The sequence below is a fragment of the Gopherus flavomarginatus genome, chromosome 1 (assembly GCF_025201925.1).
Source record: "Gopherus flavomarginatus isolate rGopFla2 chromosome 1, rGopFla2.mat.asm, whole genome shotgun sequence".
NCBI classification, from domain to species: domain Eukaryota; kingdom Metazoa; phylum Chordata; order Testudines; family Testudinidae; genus Gopherus; species Gopherus flavomarginatus.
In genome coordinates, this window is record NC_066617.1 from 325,650,010 (window position 1) to 325,671,569 (window position 21,560).

Consider the following 21,560-nt stretch of genomic DNA (forward strand, 5'->3'; position numbering starts at 1 on the left):
GCTAGGTGGATCATTGATCTGACCCAGTGTGCGCATTTTTATGTTCTTATTTACTTGATTGGAGTGAGCGTTGGAGGGGAGGAACTTTTCCTTTTCAGTTTTTGCTTGTCACATTGATATTTCACTAAATACCATGGTACAGCTATTTGCATGTTCACAAAGATTTTTTTTTTTCTGTCAGCCAATACAGTATTTCATGAGCTTGATCAAAGATTGGTGGCTCCTTTTTGCTATGTGGTACAAAGCCATAGCAGAGCTAAAGCAGGAAGTGACTTCTCAGAAGGTATTGGGAAAATTTGCTATTATGCCAGTGTTTCAGTAGGGGCTTGTCTACATCAGAAAGTTGCAGCGCTGGTGAGGGAGTTACAGCGCTGCAACTTTGAAGGTGTACACATCTGCAGGGCATCACCAGCGCTGCAACTCCCTGTTTGCAGCGCTGGCCGTACTCCCGTTTTGTCTCGGGTGTAGAGGATCCAGCGCTGGTGATCCAGCGCTGGTAATGCAATGTAGACACTTACCAGCGCTTTTCTTGACCTCCGTGGAATAAGCAGGTATCCCAGCATACCTGAGGATACCTCTCTGGTAATCAAGAAAACTCCTCTGCCCTGTGCTCACCTGACCCCTCCTTTAAATCCCCCGGGAAATTTAAAAAATCACCTTCCTGTTTGCTCAGTCAGGCGTGGAGTGCAATTAATCAATGGTGTAGAGGATGAATACAGTGATGCTACTGGCGTTGAGGGGGACACCCCAGAGTCTCAGGACACAGGCAGCCAGGAGCTCTTCTCCAGCCCTGAGGAGACTAGCCAGTCACAGCAGCTGGAAGCGGACGTTGATGAGGAAGCTGAGGATCGTGCTCGTGGTAAGTAGATTGCAATGCTCTGTCCGTCCCCCACCCCCCCTTCCAAGCGGGAAACCTGCCCTGCGGTGTGCTCTGTCCGTCCCCCACCCCCCCTTCCAAGCGGGAAACCTGCCCTGCGGTGTGCTCTGTCCGTCCCCCACCCCCCCCTTCCAAGCGGGAAACCTGCCCTGCGGTGTGCTCTGTCCGTCCCCCACCCCCCCTTCCAAGCGGGAACCGTGTCCTGCGGGGTGCTTCTTCCTCACCGATCCCCCCTTCCAAGCGGGAAACCTGCCCTGCGGTGTGCTCTGTCCGTCCCCCACCCCCCCTTCCAAGCGTGAAACCTGCCCTGCGGTGTGCTCTGTCCGTCCCCCACCCCCCCTTCCAAGCGGGAAACCTGCCCTGCGGTGTGCTCTGTCCGTCCCCCACCCCCCCTTCCAAGCGGGAAACCTGCCCTGCGGTGTGCTCTGTCCGTCCCCCACCCCCCCTTCCAAGCGGGAAACCTGCCCTGCGGTGTGCTCTGTCCGTCCCCCACCCCCCCTTCCAAGCGGGAACCGTGTCCTGCGGGGTGCTTCTTCCTCACCGATCCCCCCTTCCAAGCGGGAAACCTGCCCTGCGGTGTGCTCTGTCCGTCCCCCACCCCCCCTTCCAAGCGTGAAACCTGCCCTGCGGTGTGCTCTGTCCGTCCCCCACCCCCCCTTCCAAGCGGGAAACCTGCCCTGCGGTGTGCTCTGTCCGTCCCCCACCCCCCCTTCCAAGCGGGAAACCTGCCCTGCGGTGTGCTCTGTCCGTCCCCCACCCCCCCTTCCAAGCGGGAACCGTGTCCTGCGGGGTGCTTCTTCCTCACCGATCCCCCCTTCCAAGCGGGAAACCTGCCCTGCGGTGTGCTCGGTCCGTCCCCCACCCCCCCTTCCAAGCGGGAAACCTGCCCTGCGGTGTGCTCTGTCCGTCCCCCACCCCCCCTTCCAAGCGGGAAACCTGCCCTGCGGTGTGCTCTGTCCGTCCCCCACCCCCCCTTCCAAGCGGGAAACCTGCCCTGCGGTGTGCTCTGTCCGTCCCCCACCCCCCCTTCCAAGCGGGAAACCTGCCCTGCGGTGTGCTCTGTCCGTCCCCCACCCCCCCGTCCAAGCGGGAACCGTGTCCTGCGGGGTGCTTCTTCCTCACCGATCCCCCCTTCCAAGCGGGAAACCTGCCCTGCGGTGTGCTCTGTCCGTCCCCCACCCCCCCTTCCAAGCGGGAACCGTGTCCTGCGGGGTGCTTCTTCCTCACCGATCCCCCCTTCCAAGCGGGAAACCTGCCCTGCGGTGTGCTCTGTCCGTCCCCCACCCCCCCTTCCAAGCGGGAACCGTGTCCTGCGGGGTGCTTCTTCCTCACCGATCCCCCCTTCCAAGCAGGAACCAAGGCATCCCACTAACATGGGAGAATTTTAAGCAAAAGTACTCACCCCATTGCTAGACATGTCTTAGCTTTCTTGAACTCTACAGTGTTATGTGAGGTATGTGAGAGGGATGCTACCTACAGTTTCCAATGTCCTTCAAAAGTTGATAATAAACAATGATGCCCCTGTGTATTACATGTCTCTATCTCTATTTTTTCTAGGCAACTCGAGTAATGCAGCTGTGTCACCGGCCTCACGTAGATTGCAGAATTTGAGGCGCAATCCTAGGAAATCAAAAGAGGAGCTGATCAAGACCGTTCTGAACCACTACAACAGGGAAAGTAGGAAGACTGAGGAGTGGAGAAAAAGTGTACAGGAATGGAGGCTGACTGAAAGCAGGAGACAGGAATTGTCTGCCAAAAGAATAGCCAGGCAGATGATGAGACTCCTGTCTCGCCAAACCAAGTCTTTTGAGTCTCTTGTAGCCATGCAGGCAAATATATACCGTGATAACCCACAGGCTTCCAAAAGCAATGTTCCTTGTCCCCCTGTGTATCCTCAAAATAGCTTTATGCAGCACCCAGTTCCTTATTATCATCAGCTGCCCCCAACACCTATAACATCACCTAGTAACCAAGATATGTTTAATTCTTACCCAGTGCACTCCACCCCCATCATTCTGCAGCAAAGTAATGGTGAGTTGCATCAGACGGTTACAATTGAGTAAAATAGGAAATAGTAAAACCTCTGAATGTACTGTGAACCACCCATACCCCCTTACCTGTTTTTTACTGTATGACAAATAAAAGGTTTTGGTTTGTATTTCTTTCCATATGTTTTATTGGTGATAGAAATGGTTAATTATACACAGCAAGGTAAAGCAAAGCACAACACATGCACCAAACATTACTGCTGGCTCTCAGCATCAAATTGCTCCCTTATAGCATCCCTAATCCTTGAAGCCCTTTCCTGGGCCTCCCTATTAGCCCTGCTCTCTGGCTGAGCAAACTCATTCTCCAAACGTATAACCTCGGAGGTCCATTCCTCACTGAACCTTTCACCCTTCCCTTCACAAATATTATGGAGGGTGCAGCACGCGGATATAACTGCGGTAATGCTGCTTTCCATCAAATCTAGCTTCCCGAACAGACTGCGCCAGCGAGCTTTCAAACGGCCAAAAGCACGCTCCACAGTCATTCTACAGCGGCTCAACCTGTAGTTGAAACGTTCCTTGCTCCTGTCAAGCTTCCCAGTATATGGTTTCATGAGCCATGGCATTAATGGGTAAGCGGGGTCTCCCAGAATCACGATGGGCATTTCCACGTCCCCTACTGTTATTTTGTGATCTGGGAAAAAGGTCCCGGCCCTAAGCCTCCTGAACAGGGCACTGTTCCTAAATATGCGTGCATCGTGCACCTTTCCAGGCCATCCAGAGTAAATGTCAGTGAAATGCCCATGGTGATCCACAAGCGCTTGCAGAACCACAGAGAAGTACCCCTTGCGATTAATATACTCCGATGCCAGGTGGGGTGGAGAGATAATAGGAATATGCGTCCCATCTACTGCCCCTCCACAGTTAGGGAAGCCCATTTCTGCAAAGCCATCTAAAATGTCCCGCACGTTACCAAGAGTCACGGTTCTTCTTGTCAGTGTTCGATTAATGGCCCTGCAAACTTGCATCAGCACCATTCCAACGGTGGACTTTCCCACTCCGAACTGGTTCGCCACAGATCGGAAACAGTCTGGAGTTGCCAGCTTCCAGATTGCAATAGCCACCCGCTTCTCCACAGAAAGGGCATCTCTAAATCTCGTGTTCATGCGCCGCAGGTTGGGGGCGAGATCATCACAAAGTCCCATGAAAGTGGCTTTCCTCATATGAAAGTTCTGCAGCCACTGCTCGTCATCCCATGATTGCAGGACGATGTGATCCCACCACTCAGTGCTGGTTTCCCGAGCCCAAACGCGCCGGTCCACGGAGCAGAGCACGTCTGTTATTGCCACTAGCATTGTACTGTCTGCATATTGATGCGATTCAGTACCATCGTCCGACTCCTCAATGTCAGTCACACGCACATTTAGCAGCCTAAGGATTAGATCCACAGTAAGGCGAGATGTGCTGGCAATAGTCATTAGTAAGGTATTCAGTACCTGAGGATCCATTCTTGAAAGATAATGCAGAAAAACCGCTTTAGAGTCACAATGCTGCCACAGTGCTCCGCATGTGTACCAAAGCAACGCTGGCCGTTGGAACAGGAACAGGAAGCAGAAGGACAATCACACTTCCTTCCCCTTCCCACAAGCCCCAGCGCCGCTGTGGGACGAGGTGCCCTGTGGGATAGCCGCCCACAATGCATCACTCCCAACAGCGCTGCAGTGTGGCCACATCTAACAGCACTTGCAGCGCTGCTAGCAGTAAGTGTGGACACTCTGCAGCGCTGGCCCTATACAGCTGTCCTAATACAGCTATAACAACCAGCGCTGCAAAGTTTTAGATGTAGACATGGCCTAGGGAAGTTGAGCATTGACACTCTAGAGTTCATATTACGGAATACGCTTAAATATTTTTTTTAAATGAACTGTTCATCTGCTTTCACAGAAATAGAGTCTTGAAGCAGATACTGTCTCTGGCAGAGCTTAGTCTGTGATCACATTTGGTTTGTTGTGAATCCTAAGTAGGAAACCAAAATAGAACTTCCGTTAAAGAATGTTTGCTTAGAGAAGGTTAAATACTTTTTCATGCATTAGTTGCCAAATAGAGATCTGGGGACACCTGCTCTTAAATAAGGCAAAGCTGTTTCCAGATGGGCATAGTTGTGCCTTGTTTAAGTAAACAGTTTTATTTAATTGCTGAAATGCTTATTAGAAAGTTTCTATGGTATGTAGTTCATTTTAAATTTACAAATGCATATCTTCCCTTCCTATTTTCTACTTTCCACTTTGTCATCTTGGTTAGAGCTATGTGAGAAAGTAGTTTCCCCTCTTTCTACTATTTTAAAAAATGGGTGAATTGTTCTTACTCATACTTTAAACAAAATCACTCTTGAGCAATGGCCAGGTTTGGGAAATTTCAACCTGAAATGGTACAAGGTTCAGAAAGTTAAGCATGACTGATAACCGAAGGTTAAAATGGAAACGTTTGGGCAAGCTTAATTGTAGCTTCCATTCTAACCATATGTGTATAACCTCCTGTTCTTAACATAATTGGGTTACATTTATAATCTGCTGCGGAATTTCATGGTTTTCAAGAGCCATTAATATAGTTGTGACAAATTCTAAAAATAGTAAATATTCTGCCCAGAATAGCTCTGTGTTGTGCAATAAAGATCTAATGTGTATTAAGGAATTCATTATTAGCAGTCTGTGTACACTTAAATGTTTGTTTGCTTTAACCAAATGAGAAGTAAGTAATTAGTGTTACGTCATGAAATCAAATATTTGTTCTACATTTTGTACTGCTCAGGCTTGTGTGTGTAAAGGGAAATAAAATGTTTGATTACTGGCTCTAATTTCAATGCCAAGGCACACATTAATTAAATAATATAGATAAGATTGAAATCTTCAGAATAATTTAAATTCAGTCCCAATAAAGACATACTTTTCGCCTGAACCCATAACATTTCGGTCTGTAATCTCACTAGATCTCATAAGCTAATCAAGCCCTACTTTGGTCAGTACTTAGATTTTCTCTGAGATCTCCTAGTTATGTTGACCACAGACAGCATGGGTGCTGGTGTTTCGGTTGATGTTTTTCTGGCCTCTGAGTCTGTGTTAAACCAATGCTCTAAGTCAGTGCTTCATTGCTGGAGGGATGGGCTTTGAAACTTAAACCACAGGCTCATACTTTTGCAAGGATGGTGAGTTTGCATCCTGAACAAGTTCCAATTCTGGAAATTGCATTCTTCCTGCCTAAATAATCATTACAGATTAAATTGGATTGAGCTGAAGTTCTTTTGGGACAGGAGCTGTGTCTTGTTTCTGTAGAACTCAAGTACACTTATGGCATTAGTTAAATACTTAATAATCAGTTGCTCAGAGTTCAACCTACATAAGTGGCAGCACTTTGTTGGAGAAATGATTGCCAGTGTGTCTGTTTCTGTAGCCTGAATGCCACCAGTGTGGATAATCAGTTATATTCTTCACTGTATGTCAGTTAAGTAGATGGTGGCCAGTCAGAAGGGATTTTTGCATCAAGTCCTCTTTCTCACTATGCTCTTTTTGCAGGTTTTCCCCAGTCTTTTCTTGTTTCTTTTGTTTTAAGTCATCTCTCAGACAGCAGTATCAGCAGCTAGGCTGGCTACAAATCAGAGGGTCTCAAAGATATCTCAGGAGGAGTGGAGATGAGGCTCTTTCCAGTTCATCTGTAATATGCTCCAGTTGGGAGCTCACTGTCCACCGTGAAAGCAGCTGGCAGAAGAACAAAATATTCCTACCTTCCATTAATTTTCTATGGTTGGCAACATCAGTTGGACTCGCTCCCCAGCAGCCCCTCTCTGGCAAAGCAGCCAGTACAATACTAGATTAGATTAGTCTCCACTGTACTTTCATATGAAAACTTTCATCATCAGCATCATCATTCTCAAGGCAAATCCAAAAGGGATGTAGCCTCCTTGTAGAGTGTAGATCAAATGTTACCTAGATCAGTTTCTGTCTAGGTCCTTAAGACTGGATATTCATAAGCTGAGGAACACCTACAGATAAAGCCTAAGAGGAGGAGGAGTTTGAGTGCAAAGCATCCTTCTCCTAAATGATCTCCCTCAGTTTGATTAACATACCAGATGTTCCAGTCCCCCTTTAAAGTTTGTAAGTAGTCACGGTCCTCCTCCACCCCCCACGCCCACCCCCCGGTATCACCAAGCCACAAAAAAAAACAATTAGCTGATAAGAAGTATTTGGTTTTGTATAGCTCTTTGCAACATTCTGGATAAAAGTCACCATATACATTTATCAGAGGGGTAGCCGTGTTAGTCTGGATCTGTAAAAGCAGCAAAGAATCCTGTGGCACCTTATAGACTAACAGACGTTTTGGAGCATGAGCTTTCGTGGGTGAATACCCACTGTTATCAGATGCATGTAGTGGAAATTTCCAGGGGCAGGTATATATATGCAAACAAGCTAGAGATAACGAGGCTAGTTCAATCAGGGAGGATGAGGCCCTGTTCTAGCAGTTGACGTGTGAAAACCAAGGGAGGAGAAACTGGTTTTGTAGTTGGCAAGCCATTCAGTCTTTGTTTAATCCTGAGCTGATAGTGTCAAATTTGCAGATGAACTGAAACTCAGCAGTTTGTCTTTGAAAGTCTGATCCTGAAGTATTTTTGCTGCAGGATGGCCACCTTAAGGTCTACTATAGTGTGGCCAGGGAGGTTGAAGTGTTCTCCTACAGGTTTTTGTATATTGCCATTCCTAATATCTGATTTGTGTCCATTTATCCTTTTCCATAGAGATGTCCAGTTTGGCCGATGTACATAGCAGAGGGGCATTGCTGGCATAGAATGGCGTATATTACATTGGTGGACGTGCAGGTGAAGGAACCGGTGATGGTGTGGCTGATGTGGGTTAGGTCCTGTGATGGTGTCGCTGGTGTAGATATGTGGGCAGAGTTGGCATCGAGATTTGTTGCATGGATTGGTTCCTGAGCTAGAGTTACTATGGCGTGGTGTGCAGTTACTGGTGAGATATGTTTCAGGTTGGCAGGTTGTGGGCGAGGACTGGCCTGCCACCCAAGGCCTGTGAAAGTGTGGGATCATTGTCCAGGATGGGTTGTAGATCCCTGATGATGCGTTGAAGGGGTTTTAGCTGGGGACTGTATGTGATGGCCAGTGGAGTCCTGTTGGTTTGTTTCTTGGGTTTGTTTTGCAGTAGGAGGCTCTGTAGTAGTAGTAGTAGTAGCATGTCTGGCTCTGTTGATCTGTTTCCTTATTTCCTCGTGCAGATATTGTAGTTTTGAGAATGCTTGCTGGAGATTTTGTAGGTGTTGGTCTCTGTCTGAGGGGTTAGAGCAGATGCAGTTGTTCCTCAGTGCTTGGCTGTAGGCAACGGATCGTGTGATGTGCCCGGGATAGAAGCTGGAGGCATGAAGGTAGGCATAGCGGTCGGTAGGTTTTCCGTATAGGGTGGTGTTAATGTGACCATCACTTATTTGCACCGTGGTGTCTAGGAAGTGGACCTCCCGTGTAGATTGGTCCAGGCTGAGGTTGATGGTGGGGTGGAAGCTGTTGAAATCGTGGTGGAATTTTTCCAGCGTAGGTAGAGAAGGGGCATGAGTGGACGAGAGCTGAGGAAGCGTTGTTCCAGGTCGGCCATAAAAATATTGGCATATTATGGGGCCATGCAGGTGCCCATAGCAGTGCCACTGATCTGGAGATATATATTGTCATCAGATTTGAAATAGTTGTGTGTGAGGATAAAGGCACAGAGCTCAGCAGCCAGTTGTGCTGTGGCATCATCAGGGATACTGTTTCTGACAGCTTGTATTCTATCTGTGTGTGGGATGTTTGTGTAGAGAGCCTCTACATCCATGGTGGCTAGGATGGTATTTTCTGGAAGGTCACCAATGCATTGTAGTTTTCTCAGGAAATCAGAGGTATCACGGAGGTAGCTGGGAGTGCTGGTGGCATAGGGTCTGAGTAGAGAGTCCACATATCCAGACAGTCCTTCAGTGAGAGTGCAAATGCCCGAGATGATGGGGCATCCAGGATTTCCGGGTTTTGGGGATCTTGGGTAGTAGATAGAATAACCCTGTTCGGAGCTCTAAGGGTATGTTGATTTGTTCCGGTGTTAGTGTAGGGAGTGTCCTGAGTAGATGGTGCAGTTTCTTAGTGTATTCCTCAGTGGGATCTGAGGGAAGTGGCCTGTAGAATTTGGTATTGGAGAATTGTCTGGCGGCCTCCTTTTCATAGTCAGACCTGTTCATGATGACAACAGCACCTCCTTTATCAGCCTCTTTGATGATAATGTCGGGGTGGTTTCTGAGGCTGTGGATAGCATTGCGTTCTGCACAACTTAGGTTATGAGGCAGGTAATGTTGTTTTTCCACAATTTCTGCCTGTGCACATCGGCGGAAGCATTCAATGTTTAGGTCCAGACTGTCATTTCGACCCTCAGGAGGAGTCCATGTGGAGTTGTTCTTCTTGTGCTGTTGGTGGGAGGGTACCTGTGTCTCAGTGCGCTGTTCAGTGTTGTCCTGAAAGTATTCTTTGAGTCGGAGATGGCGAAAGTAGGCTTCAAGATCACCGCAGATCTGTATCATGTTGGTAGCGGTGGCAGGGCAGAAAGAGAGTCCCCAAGATAGGACAGACTTTTCTTCTGGACTGAGTGTGTAGTTGGATAGATTGACGATATTGCTGGGTGGGTTAGGGGTACCATGGTTGTGGCCCCATGTGGCAGGTAGGAGTTTAGACAGCTTACAGTCCTTTTTCCTTTGTAGAGAGATGAAGTGAGTAATGTAGATCTCCTGTCTTATTTTAGTGAAGTTCGTTTGTATGGAAGTTTGGTTATTTATGAGAGTCTTCAGATTGGAGAGCTCTTTTTTGATGTTTTCCTGTTTGCTGTATAGGATGCTAATCAGGTGGTTCCTCAGTTTCTTTGGTAGAGTATGGCATAATCTCACTGTGGTCTGTGTAGTATGTAGATAGCAGTGGATTTTTTACCTTTAGTCCATTTGGTATGATGTCCATCCGTTTGCATTTGGAAAGGAAGATGATATCTGTCTGTGTTTGTGCAAGTTTCTTCATGAGGTTGATGTGGCTTTCCAACTACAAAACCAGTTTCTCCTCCCTTGGTTTTCACACCTCAACTGCTGGAACAGGGCCTTATCCTCCCTTATTGAACTAACCTCGTTATCTCTAGCTTGCTTGCATATATATACCTGCCCCTGGAAATTTCCACTACATGCATCTGATAACAGTGGGTATTCACCCACGAAAGCTCATGCTCCAAAACGTCTGTTAGTCTATAAGGTGCCACAGGATTTTTTGCTTTTACATATACATTTAAGTTGTCATAATAAACTTACTATAACTTGTTTGTTTCTGTGATACTAAAGAGCGAGTTATGATCTTCAAACTACTTCAATTTATACCTGATAAAATCGTATTTGATTCCAACCAAATGAATAAATTGAAATGCCTCCACATGAATTACATTAACGTTAACTTTAAGTTAGGAAATAGTGTATTCTGAGTAGCTGTAAATTAAGGACAATAAAACTCAAGGAGAAATATGGAATGCACACATTACATGAAAGGGCAAGTATACCGTTCTTGGGTAAGATTACACTATTTTTCTTTGACATCCTTAAGATAAATAGTCTTTCAAAATACAATTGAGTATTGTATGTTGTAGTTTTTTTATGAGTCGAACAAATGCAGGAGTAATATATAGAGCAATATTAATTTCACTAGTTGAGATAAGAAAAGAGATGTGCAGATAAGAAAGGTAAGGTGACAGAATGTCTTAAGTAAGGCTATTCATATATACACATATGTTACCTTTCCCATTATACAAGGACATGGGATAGTTATGGAATTTAAAGGTGGCAAATGAAGGGAAGCTTTTTCAAAGGTATATAATTAATCTGTGGAATTTTCTGCTGTATGGTGGTGTTGAGGCAAATGGAATAGTTGAGTAAAAGTGTTTTAAAAAATGTTTTAAAATTACTTTTTGAATAAGAGTATGTATATTACATGAAGATAAAAATCTGTGAGGGCTGTTAATTTTCATGCTTAAAGGCAGAAGATGATCATGAGCCAAAAAAATTTTTTTTTCCAGTGATATAGCATTGCACAATTTAGGCTCATTGTAGGATTTTACTACTTCCTCTGAAGTATCCAACATTGGACTATATCGGGGACAGGATCCAGATGGGTTAGACCATTTGTTTATTCTTTGATGGTATTTATATTCCTAAACTCACTTTCTGAAACCCAGAGACGCAAATAAATTTCTGAGTAGGTGTTTTACCATTTCCCCCACTTCTTCCTATTTTGCATATGTATAATTTTGCTGCTGTATGTAACTTCATGGAAATAATGCAAAATGACATTTTGCCTTTTCTAATTTCACATTTTTATTATACTGCTTTAAAATTGTGGACTAAGGCACAGATCCTGCACAATTGAAGTCAATGAGAATTTTTCTCATTGAGTTCTGTGGGGATTGGATCAGGCCCTCAGACAATAACTTTTTGGGACTGAGTGTGGTTTAATATTAATCAATTAAACCATGATCCTGTGACTGATTGCACAGACACAGTAGTCTAAGCATACGCTGAGCCCCATTGACTCCAGTGGGACTCTGTGCAATGCAGAATCCCGTGCATAGGCTATCAGTCTCCTGATAAGGTCCTTATTTATTTATTGTTTTTGAGTTAAAACAGCAAACTATAATGCAGTACCAAGTGTTTCAGGAATTCATTCAAAATATTTCTTCTAAATGAACTAAAACAGTGTTTCCCACATTGTGCGTTCCAGTGCACCAATGGGTCTTGGGAAGGGTGTAGGTAGGCTGTGCATGCCCTGGAAGAGCTTCCTTCCTCGCTTCCAGCAGGCCTCAGCAGTAGCGCAAAGGAAGTGGCCCGAGCCAGCGAGTGAGCTGACAGTCAGCAGCCGATACCTGCCTTGTGTGTGCCCTAGAGGCATTCCCCTACTTCATGCTCTCACTTCCTATAGTCAGCAGGCAGCAGCATTTTGGGGAGCAGGATACAAGGAGCAGCGCTTAGGAAACATTTCTGGGGCATGGGCAGGGAAGGCGTGGGCTGCTTCCTCCATGCTGCCTCTGGTCAGTGGATTCTGAGCTCACTTCCTCTGGGCAGCAAGCAGCAGTGTGGAGGATCCAGGCAGCAGCAATGCCAAGAAAGTGCCCAGAGCCAGTGAGCAGACAGTCAATAGCTTAGTGTAGTGATCTTGGCCTTGCTGTGAGGACAGAAGAGGTGGCTGGGGCTACTGGAGGTGGCAAGGCTGGGAGAGTGAGAGCAAGGGGTTCTTGGGTGAACCAAATAGGGGGCTTGGCCTAAGAAGGAGGGGACTGGAGGGCTGAGAAAGGGAGGGGAGGGATAGCAGGGGTAATGGTGGGTTCCCCAGAAAGTCAAAATGCAGTTGGTAAGCCACCTTAATAGAAAGTTTTGGAACCACTGAACTAAAACATTTTGCTTGATTTAGCAGAGGTATTTATGAAGAGTAAATTATGAATCTTAGCATGTATCATATGATAAATGACAATAATTGCTAACTACGAATGAAAGCTTCTTGAAGAGTGTCTTTTGAAAAAAAAACACAAATCTGTATGCTGGCAATTATTACTGTCTCAGTTTTCTTTTGTCTTTATGCAATGGCAAACAAATTTTTCTCAGAATTCTACATAAAATGGTAGTATTAATATTTAATGGGTGTGTAATACCTCTTGAATTATTTTTCCCAGGAACATTTTTGTATAGAGTTTTATCTTCCAATCTGATATAATTTACTTGTCCCTGCATTAGTATTCTAGCTGTCAGTGAAAATGTTCTCACCATTTGTATTCGTTTGTATGCTTGCTAACAACCGTGTCTCTCTCCTGAGATGCAATAGTATGTCTGATTTGTATTTTGAACTTTCAAATAATTTATTTTGTCCTTTATTAATACCAAAGTTATCAGACATTCTATCCCCAGAGATTCTTATTTTGTGTTTTAATGGGTTGAAATCTGGTCCATTATATTATATTGGGATACATATCAGACAAATGACTTCTGCAAGTTTAGTTCTTTTACCTACTATACAGGGATTTTTTAATATAGTATAGGTCAGTAGTTTTTAAACTTTTTTTGAGCTGAAATTCCCTTTAAGTTACAATTTTTTATTTTGGGCCGCTCCCCCCCCCCCCCCAACTAAGCGACCCAGTTGTGGGTCTATTCACTGAGGTGAGTCAGGGTGGCGGTGGCTTTCCATCCCCGAACATTTCTGCCACACTGGGCTTGCCCGAACATTCTGCAGCGCCCCCCGGGCGGGTGTGCACCATAGTTTGAGAACATCTGGTATAGGTCAACTCATTCTCCTGACATCTAAATAATGGGCTAATTGTAAATATATTGGTGTGTTCTCTGCTCTAAGAAACCTTGGAATGACTGCAAACACTGGGAGTACTGTCCTGTCAAGTGCAGAGCTATATTCATTCTAAAGAACTGCACTGTAGCTGCTGTAGTTTGTGAGAGAGATTGCTGCAGGTAATCACAATAATAGTCTCTTCCTTCACAGCACAGATAGCCCCCTGATGATTTTAGTGACGCATTTAGGGAGGAAGGTGAAGATGATCAGCTGGTTCAGTACTTGCATCAAGAGCTAATTAAACTTTTTAATGCTACCTTTGAGGCAGATATTGGAAAGGTCCAAAATACCATGGGTTTGGATCTGGGAGAAATTTGTTTGTTGTCAGTACTGCAGTTTTATAGTACTGAGTTGTCAGCTTTTAAAATTTGAAATTGAATTTTAGTGAGGGCGTAATAGAAGTAGAGTATTTATCGTGTTTGTCTGATGAAAGACTCTCTATCAAAAGCAGTTTCCTAGGACAGTTTTAGTCAACTAGAATTATTTGGACAAGCTTTTATTCTTGGCTGTAATGCACAATTTGTTACACCTCTGCCCCAATATAGTGCTGTCCTTGGACGCCAAAAAATCTTACCGTGTTATAGGTGAAACCACGTTATATTGAACTTGCTTCGATCCGCTGGAGCACACAGCCCCCCCCCCCCCCCCCCAGAGCGTTGCTTTACCGCATTATAACCGAATTTGTGTTATATCGGGTCGCATTGTATTGAGGTAGAAGTGTTCTTAATTGAAGCTTCTATGAAAGTCCTCAAGAGACTCAGAATTTGGAGAAAGAACATGGATTAGCACACTGATTATTCAAAAAAAATCGTAGGTACTTATATGCCCCCTCTTTCCTCAGTGGATTGATGTAAATCAAAACAATTTACCGGTAAATAATTTTAATCTTGTTTAGTATTTGGATTAACTATTTTCCTAAATACATTTTTATTTTTATTGGCTAGTAATGATTACAACATTGATTTTTTTTTAATGAAATATAGTCTTTTTTGCTAACCAGGCGGATACACTATATCTAGCCACATTTATTTAAGTACTGGTAGTTAAAAATGGTGAATGATGTATTTCTTTACTAGAGAATGACTAATTTTCAGTTGTGATTTTTGCCACACTCTGTTTGGATGGAAATTAAAATTAAATTAAAATGCATAAAACTATAATTTTAAAATGTTTTTATTAGTTAAATAAAGCTCTTACATATGCTGAATACATAAAAAAAGTTTGTCAAAGTTTATATGAAATTGTTTTGCATTCAAAACTGAAAATATTTATTTTCTTTAATAAATCAAATCTATAGTTAGTGAATGGAACTGATTGGCTTTGGTCATTGCGTCCTTTGAGATTTTTAGAACTGGTAGATTTTATCCTCTCACATTTGATTTTTATTAATAGTTTGGAAGCTTTTCTGCTTTTTCAACTCACATTAGTTTATTAACTTTCAGTAAGTGCCTCATTGAACTGACCTAGTTGAATAAACTGAAATGAAGAAAATACTCTCCCTGCATCTGTAGAAAAGGCAACAGCTATTCACAAGCTGCATTAACCCTTTAGCAAACTCTGGTTCCTGGTGCTTAGCCAGTGATTTCCATCAGTTCAGTGCTATGATTTTCTTTAAAAGGTGGCAGCAAACCTATGCTGCTTAATATTATTATTTTTATCTAATTTAAATTATTTTAATAAATTACAGTAAGTTTAGGCCTTAACGTAAGCTGTCATAATTTAAATTTAAAATTTAATAAGGTTTATTTTAAATTTTTATTTAACTTAAATTTTAAAAAATCTCATTTAAATAAAAAACATTTAAAAATTGGATTTTTATAAATTTGAATAAAATAAACCCGTTTTTATCCAGTCTGTGTGCCCTTTCAGTAGTATCTAAATGTCTCACAACACAGCTGTGACACAGGGAAGTACCATTATTCACATTTTACATATAGGTGAACTGTAGTACAAAGACCCTGGCTTGCTCAAGGTCACACAAAATCTGTAGCAGAGCCAGGAACTGAATCCAAGTCTACCAGGTTCCAGGCTAGTGCTAGCCATTGGACCATCCTTCTTGACCTCAAAGACAGATTTTAGCACTGATGCTAAACTTGTAAAGAGACAGCTTGTACCAAAAGCAGTTTACTAGTACTTCCCTTTGCTGTGATGGAAGTATGTATTTGGGTACATGTTCTCCCTCAGCACAACCTCTCCTTCTTGATACTATGGGGAAGTGCTTAATTCTGTATCATTCAGATGGATCTGTTGCTGTGGAAGTTATGTTGAGTCCAGGGTCAACATTAAGGCATTCCTGCAGGATCAAGTAGTACGAGAGGGGGTTGAGAAGAAAAGCAAGTCCTTGTCATCAGTACCTTTTGAGAAATAGGAAATTTAGTAAGATATGGATAAACAAGGGAAAGTTAAAAAATCTTTGGTAAATCTGAGTCCCCCAGTTCCTCTTCCTGTAAAAATGTCATGTCACAACGTATATGCTCATGAAAACTTAAACATACAAAACCAGTTATATTAGCAACAAGACATTTATTGTGCTTCTGCTTTTTCAAGGAATCCTCAGTGACCTATATATTGGACAGTTGCAATGGGGCATCCGCTCACCTGCTGATTGTATAAGGAAGCAAGCCAACGTTAACGCCTCTCTAATCTTTGTTGCCAAAGTATTTTACCTTGTGTGAGCATAGACTGATGTACTCCACTTCTTATATAGTTTATATAATTTAACTTTTTCATAAATGTATATTGATTAAAGAAGTTGGGTAAGTTTATTGTGTGTGAATATGTGTAGTCAGCTTACCTGCCTTTAAATAACTCCTACATAACAGCTTCATGCAAGTAGATGTTTGTTGTGGCTGATTTTGAGTAATTCCGCTATGCAGTAATGAAATGACACTTTGATTTCGTTCATTTGAGTTTTAATAAATGAGTTCTTAGCTAGATATGTTAGTTATGTTGAGGCTGAGACGTGTGTGTGTGTGTGTGTGTATATATATATATATAATCTTACTTTATAGTTTTAAGAACTAATAATATATTCTGGTAAGGTAGAAACGTAACTTTAAAATAGAACAACCTTTGCATAGAATTTAAGGGGAGTCTGACCTCCTATATATCGCAGTCCCCCAAAACCACCCAGCACCTACACACTAAACATAACTAAAATCAGAGCGTTATTACAGCCTATAGGAGACTAGATTATTATGTGCCACAGGCAAAGAATAAGAGGTACTGAGTTGCACCAGTTCCCAAAGCCCCTACTTTGCATCATCAGATTGTCATGATGGTGTCTTTCTGTTTGTACGTTTTTGGTTTTATGCTTAAGACAGTGTACAACATCATTCTGGGCTACTGTTGAATTAGTCAAGAAACTATTCAAAGTTTCTGCATATTCTTCTGTTTGCTTGATGATGAGCAGGAGACATATTCCTTGCCCCAACTGCCCATCTGGGAGCCCTGTGCTTCTCCAGTGTTCTTAACCGCCATCTGCTCGCTCTGGATGCTGACCCTAGTGCTCCTTTCAAAGTGAGATTGAGCCAAGGAGTGAAGAAGGGAAGTGGATTAAATTAATGTTGATGAATTCAGCATTAAATTACCCACAAATTTTGTGGGGTCGATGAAAATCTTGCTGCTTCAGGTAGCACTAGCTAGAGAGTAGATTGGGACAGATATTGCAGGAAATTGTTTCTTGGCAAAGGAGGGGACTAGAAGGGTTATAAACATGTCAGGTATATGAAAACTCCTCTTGTGGTCCAGGAAATATTTATTTTTTAGGTTAAATTAACAAAGAAAAGTCCATTAAATGTAGCTTCTCTTTTCCATAAAAATCCTTATTTCTCTGCTTCCTCCTTCCCCTCCACTAGGTGAAATATTTTGTGTTTTTTCCTTCCCATTCTTTTTCTTTATTGCCTTATAATTTAGGCATAACAAATCAAATTCAGAACTGTGGCATCCATGTAGTGCTGTCGTCCAAGTGAAACTGAGAGCAGAATTTGGCTCATGTTCAAATTTGGGAACTCTCTCTTCACCATCCTTGTTCAGTGTTCCCATGGATGACTATATCTGTCTCACTTTATAATACATTCATCACCATGGTATTTGAGCACCTTCCTTTAGCTACTGTTCTTCCCCTTGCAGTCATTATTTCTGGAATCCTTTGTTCTTCACGGGGCCAAACTGGTGTTCCCTCTCCATAAGTTTAATTTTTAGTTATTCCTTCTGCCTGTCATCTTTGTTTTCTCTTGTATGCTACTTTTGCTAGTTTCTTTCATCTTTGTTCTCTGGGCTGCACCCATCTCTAGAAATTCAATTTAAGTTTTAAATGCTGGCCAAAGTTCTTTGGGGGCAAATCAGAACTAACTGACCCAAATGGTGCTTCTCTGTGTAGAAGATCGGACACTTGGGCAAGTTCATGGAAATAAAATTATATATGCAGCTGTATTTTGTCCTTTCTACCCAATTGTTCCAAAGACAGCAAGAGGTGCAACTTTTTTATATCATTGTGTGTTCAGAGGAAGCGGGGAGGAAAAATGCTAGACAACGTCTGACATTGCATGCATTTATCCACCTACTCAGCTCCTTGGTTTGTGATACTACACAGCTGTTCAGTGTTTGTAACAGTCATCCTGTATAACTTGATAGTCTATTTATTTCAGCTGAAGACTCTTGTCTGTTGAAGAAATCAATGAATTACAATTGTATTCACATGAGAATTCATAAATGTTCTAAGAACACTAATTTATAAATGAGAGTGGTAATAGTAAAGCGGATGATGCCATAGCTGTCTGTGGCACCACTAAGTGACAGTATCACTAGTCGCAGGTTGATGCAAATTGTCTGTGGTTAGCATGGACAGCTTGAGACAATAGTTTTCTTGATAGCTAGTTTGTAAAACAAATGCAGTCTTCTTTTTAAACACCAGTTCCTCCTTTCAGCTATGTACAATGATTTGTCTGACAAACATATTGGAAAGAATGGAATAGCTTTAACTGTGGATTTTTTCTCTCTTCATATTGAACAGCTGTTTCTTGTATTCATTGTAGTGTCTTGTGATGGTACACTTTAGTTTTTGGAAGACAGTTGTGGAATTGTAAATGTAACTATACCATGACTGTAACAGAGCTCATTAAACATTATCTAGGGCAGTGGTAGGCAACCTATGGCACGGCACGCGAGCTGATTTTCAGTGGCACTCACACTGCCTGGGTCCTGGCCACTGGTCCAGGGAGCTCTGCATTTTAATTTAATTTTAAATGAAGCTTCTTAAACATTTTTATTTACTTTACTTATTTACTTTACATCAATAGTTTAGTTATATATTATAGACTTAGAGAAAGAGACCTTCTAAAAACGTTAAAATGTATTACTGGCACCCGAAATCTTAAATTAGAGTGAATAAATGAAGACTCAGCACATCACTTCTGAAAGGTTGCCAACCCCTGAACTAGGTTTAGTTATTCTTATTTTCTGAGGAATAGTTCTTCTTCATCACTTGTGTTGATTAACCCCTTAGTCAATAATCTTTTAAAACTAATGTTCAAGTAAATGCCTTTATTTTAAAATGATGTGGATAGTTTGTGAAAAGCATTATGAGATCCATTAAAATATCACAGACATACTTAATTTTAAAACATCTGGTTTTAGAGATCAGGACCCCATTTTAGTGGTGACTTTACGAGAGCAGACCCCTGTAAGTTTACTGTCTAAATAAACAGAAGGAACAGAATGTAGGAAGAAGGAAGGATTATTACCCCCATTTTTCAGATGAGAACTGGGATGGAGATGAAGTGATTTGCGAAGTCTGTGGCAAAGACAGGAATTGAATAAAGAGGTCTCCTGAGTCCGATTCCAATGCTTTATCTGCAAAAGCGTCCTTCCTTTCAAGCTTTAGTTCTATCATGGTGTTAACTGTGTTTGTACCAAATATACTAAATATACGTGGTGAAAACATGTTCTTGAGGATGTTGAATATGATTGAGCCTAATCACTCACTCATTCGTCATTCAAGGCAAATCCAAACTGAATGTAGCCTCCTTGCAGATCAAGTACCACCGAGATTGATTTCTAGCTAGGTCCTTACAATGATCTGGTTGGATTTCAGTCTGTCCATCACTCACAATCTTATGGTGGCATTGATGCTTTGACAGTTGTGTGATTGTTGACCATTTGTAGCTGCATTGCTTGGTAAAGGAACTTCATAATTCATTGGTCTTCCATCCTAATATGTCTGCACCAGGAAAGCTGTCAAAACCGAACCAGTGCTGATGGAGGTGGTTGCTGGGTTTGGCTACAAGTATGTTCATTGTTGATCTTGTCCTGCCACTTAATTTGGAGCAGCTGACAAAGACGATGAGACTGAAAATGGTCAATCTGCTGCTCTTCAGCATCCAAATATCCCAGATCTAAAATTATCCTATGCCAGGTGTGATGGAAAAATGCTTTTAGATGGGGGAGGTGGGAATCCTATTAAATTTGGATCATCCTACATTGTGCTGCATACATGTTTGAATCAGTTGTGCTGTAGACTTATTAAATGATAAGAAGCTCATGAAAATTATTTTTGTTTACTGTTGAATCATCTAAAGAGAATACTTCAGAGTGCTTTACAAACAATTTTTAAAGTGCAGGGAGCTGCAAAAGTTGGACAAATTTATAGAACATAACCTTGCTCACTTTGGTGAAGCAGATCAGGTGGCTTATTAGAAAAGAATTGTTGGATGGGGGGAAAAACTTGCTAATATTAAGTCTTCTTATTTTGTAATCACTGTGAGGGATATTAATGTTCCCCAGGCAGAGCCTCCTATATCAGGGAAGGGAGAAAAGCACTAGATTCCACAAAATCCACTAGACATCTTGGTGCAGATCCAGTTCAGCTGGAGTGCTTCGCTACCATGGCACTGAGTGCTGTATAAAACCCTAAGATAGGCATCCAGCGTTGTTATGAAATATTGGATTGGGAACTCAGGGCTGCAAAAGGGATCAAGTGATCAGATAGCAATTGGTAACGTACAGGTTACTTTATAGAAATCTACAGTAGATGTAGAAGAAACATTCAAGGCGGAAAAATTGAGAGATGATCTCTTCCCATTAGTAACAAGTAGTTAGTTCATGCTACTCAAGCTCCTTTTGTAAGGGAAGTGGTATAATCATAATTTTTGTCTACCTACTGATTGGTAGGAAACATGCACTGGACTGACATATACAGCAAAAATCCAGAAAAGCTACACATATCCTTTTAAATATAAAACTGCATATAATGAACAGAATAGTACCTGGGTCAAACTTCATCTGTGATGTAACACCATTGATGTCAGTCAGTTGACTTCAGTGGGGCTACATCAGCAATGAATTTATCCCATGTTGTTTGAACAAAAGAAATATGTAGATTTCTTTAAAAGCAAGTTTTATGTTTTATTGTGCTTAAAGGGTTACTCATTAAGGTTGAAAATCTCTGAAGGTAAGGATTTGACCATTAGCCTGCTCTGAGAAGCACATTCAGTGGCCTAGGCCCTAGATCATGTTGTTGGCTTGTAAGGAGTTTTGTTCTAGGGGAACTAGCAAGTAACCTCACAATCCTTAATCCTCTTATCATGTGATTAAATGTTTGCTATGGGCTATATTAGGAAGAACCCAATTAGGAAGAAGGGATTTTGCTTTCATTCATGTCTGAGTTGCTTACTTTCACTTGAGTAAACCAGATCTATATAGTTACTTAAACAGCCATTTCAATTAAACTTTACTACTATCTTTTGCATCAAAGATAAAAATATCTGTATTTTGCCTTTAATTATCGCAGCTCAATGGTTTAGATAGTGCTTTGAAATGGCAAAATTCTGGCTGACTGTCATGGTACACAGTAGGCCCAATGAAACTTGGAATCAGTTGCTGATGATAAAAATTTAATTTCATGGTATTTCCGCTCAAGTGAACTGAAATCTGTCTCTGCTTCAAGGTGTAATTCTCTGCTTTGCTCACTTAAAAAAAACAACAAACTTGTAAGTATAGAATTTTTTTGATTTCTTTCTTGATACTTGCAGTTGAGGCTAAAAAAACTTACCAGATGCATAGTAGCCAAGCCATAGAAACAAAAGAGGACTGTGGGTCCCACCACCAGGACTCTAGGACAACACATTGGTGAGAAGCCCAAATTCTACCATGTCCAGCTGCTGGGTTGGGAGAGAGTGCTGAGATTTCTGTAGGGATGCTGACCATGGGACCGCTATTTTTCACATGATTTTCTGGCTAGTAACGTATGTGCAGTATGTTAAAAGAATAA

General features: G+C 42.3%; 1 protein-coding gene and 1 long non-coding RNA gene across 2 annotated transcripts in view; one reads left to right on the forward strand and one right to left on the reverse strand.

Annotated features, from left to right (window-relative positions):
• Positions 1-21,560, forward strand: part of UBL3 (ubiquitin like 3) — a 67,530-nt gene that overhangs the window by 23,796 nt on the left and 22,174 nt on the right. The gene's annotated exons all lie outside the window — the stretch shown is intronic.
• Positions 881-1,812, reverse strand: LOC127043346 (uncharacterized). Its single transcript, XR_007772207.1, has 3 exons — positions 1,761-1,812; positions 1,233-1,707; positions 881-967 (listed from the first exon to the last, which is right to left on the reverse strand). It is a non-coding gene; the product is annotated as an uncharacterized LOC127043346 (long non-coding RNA).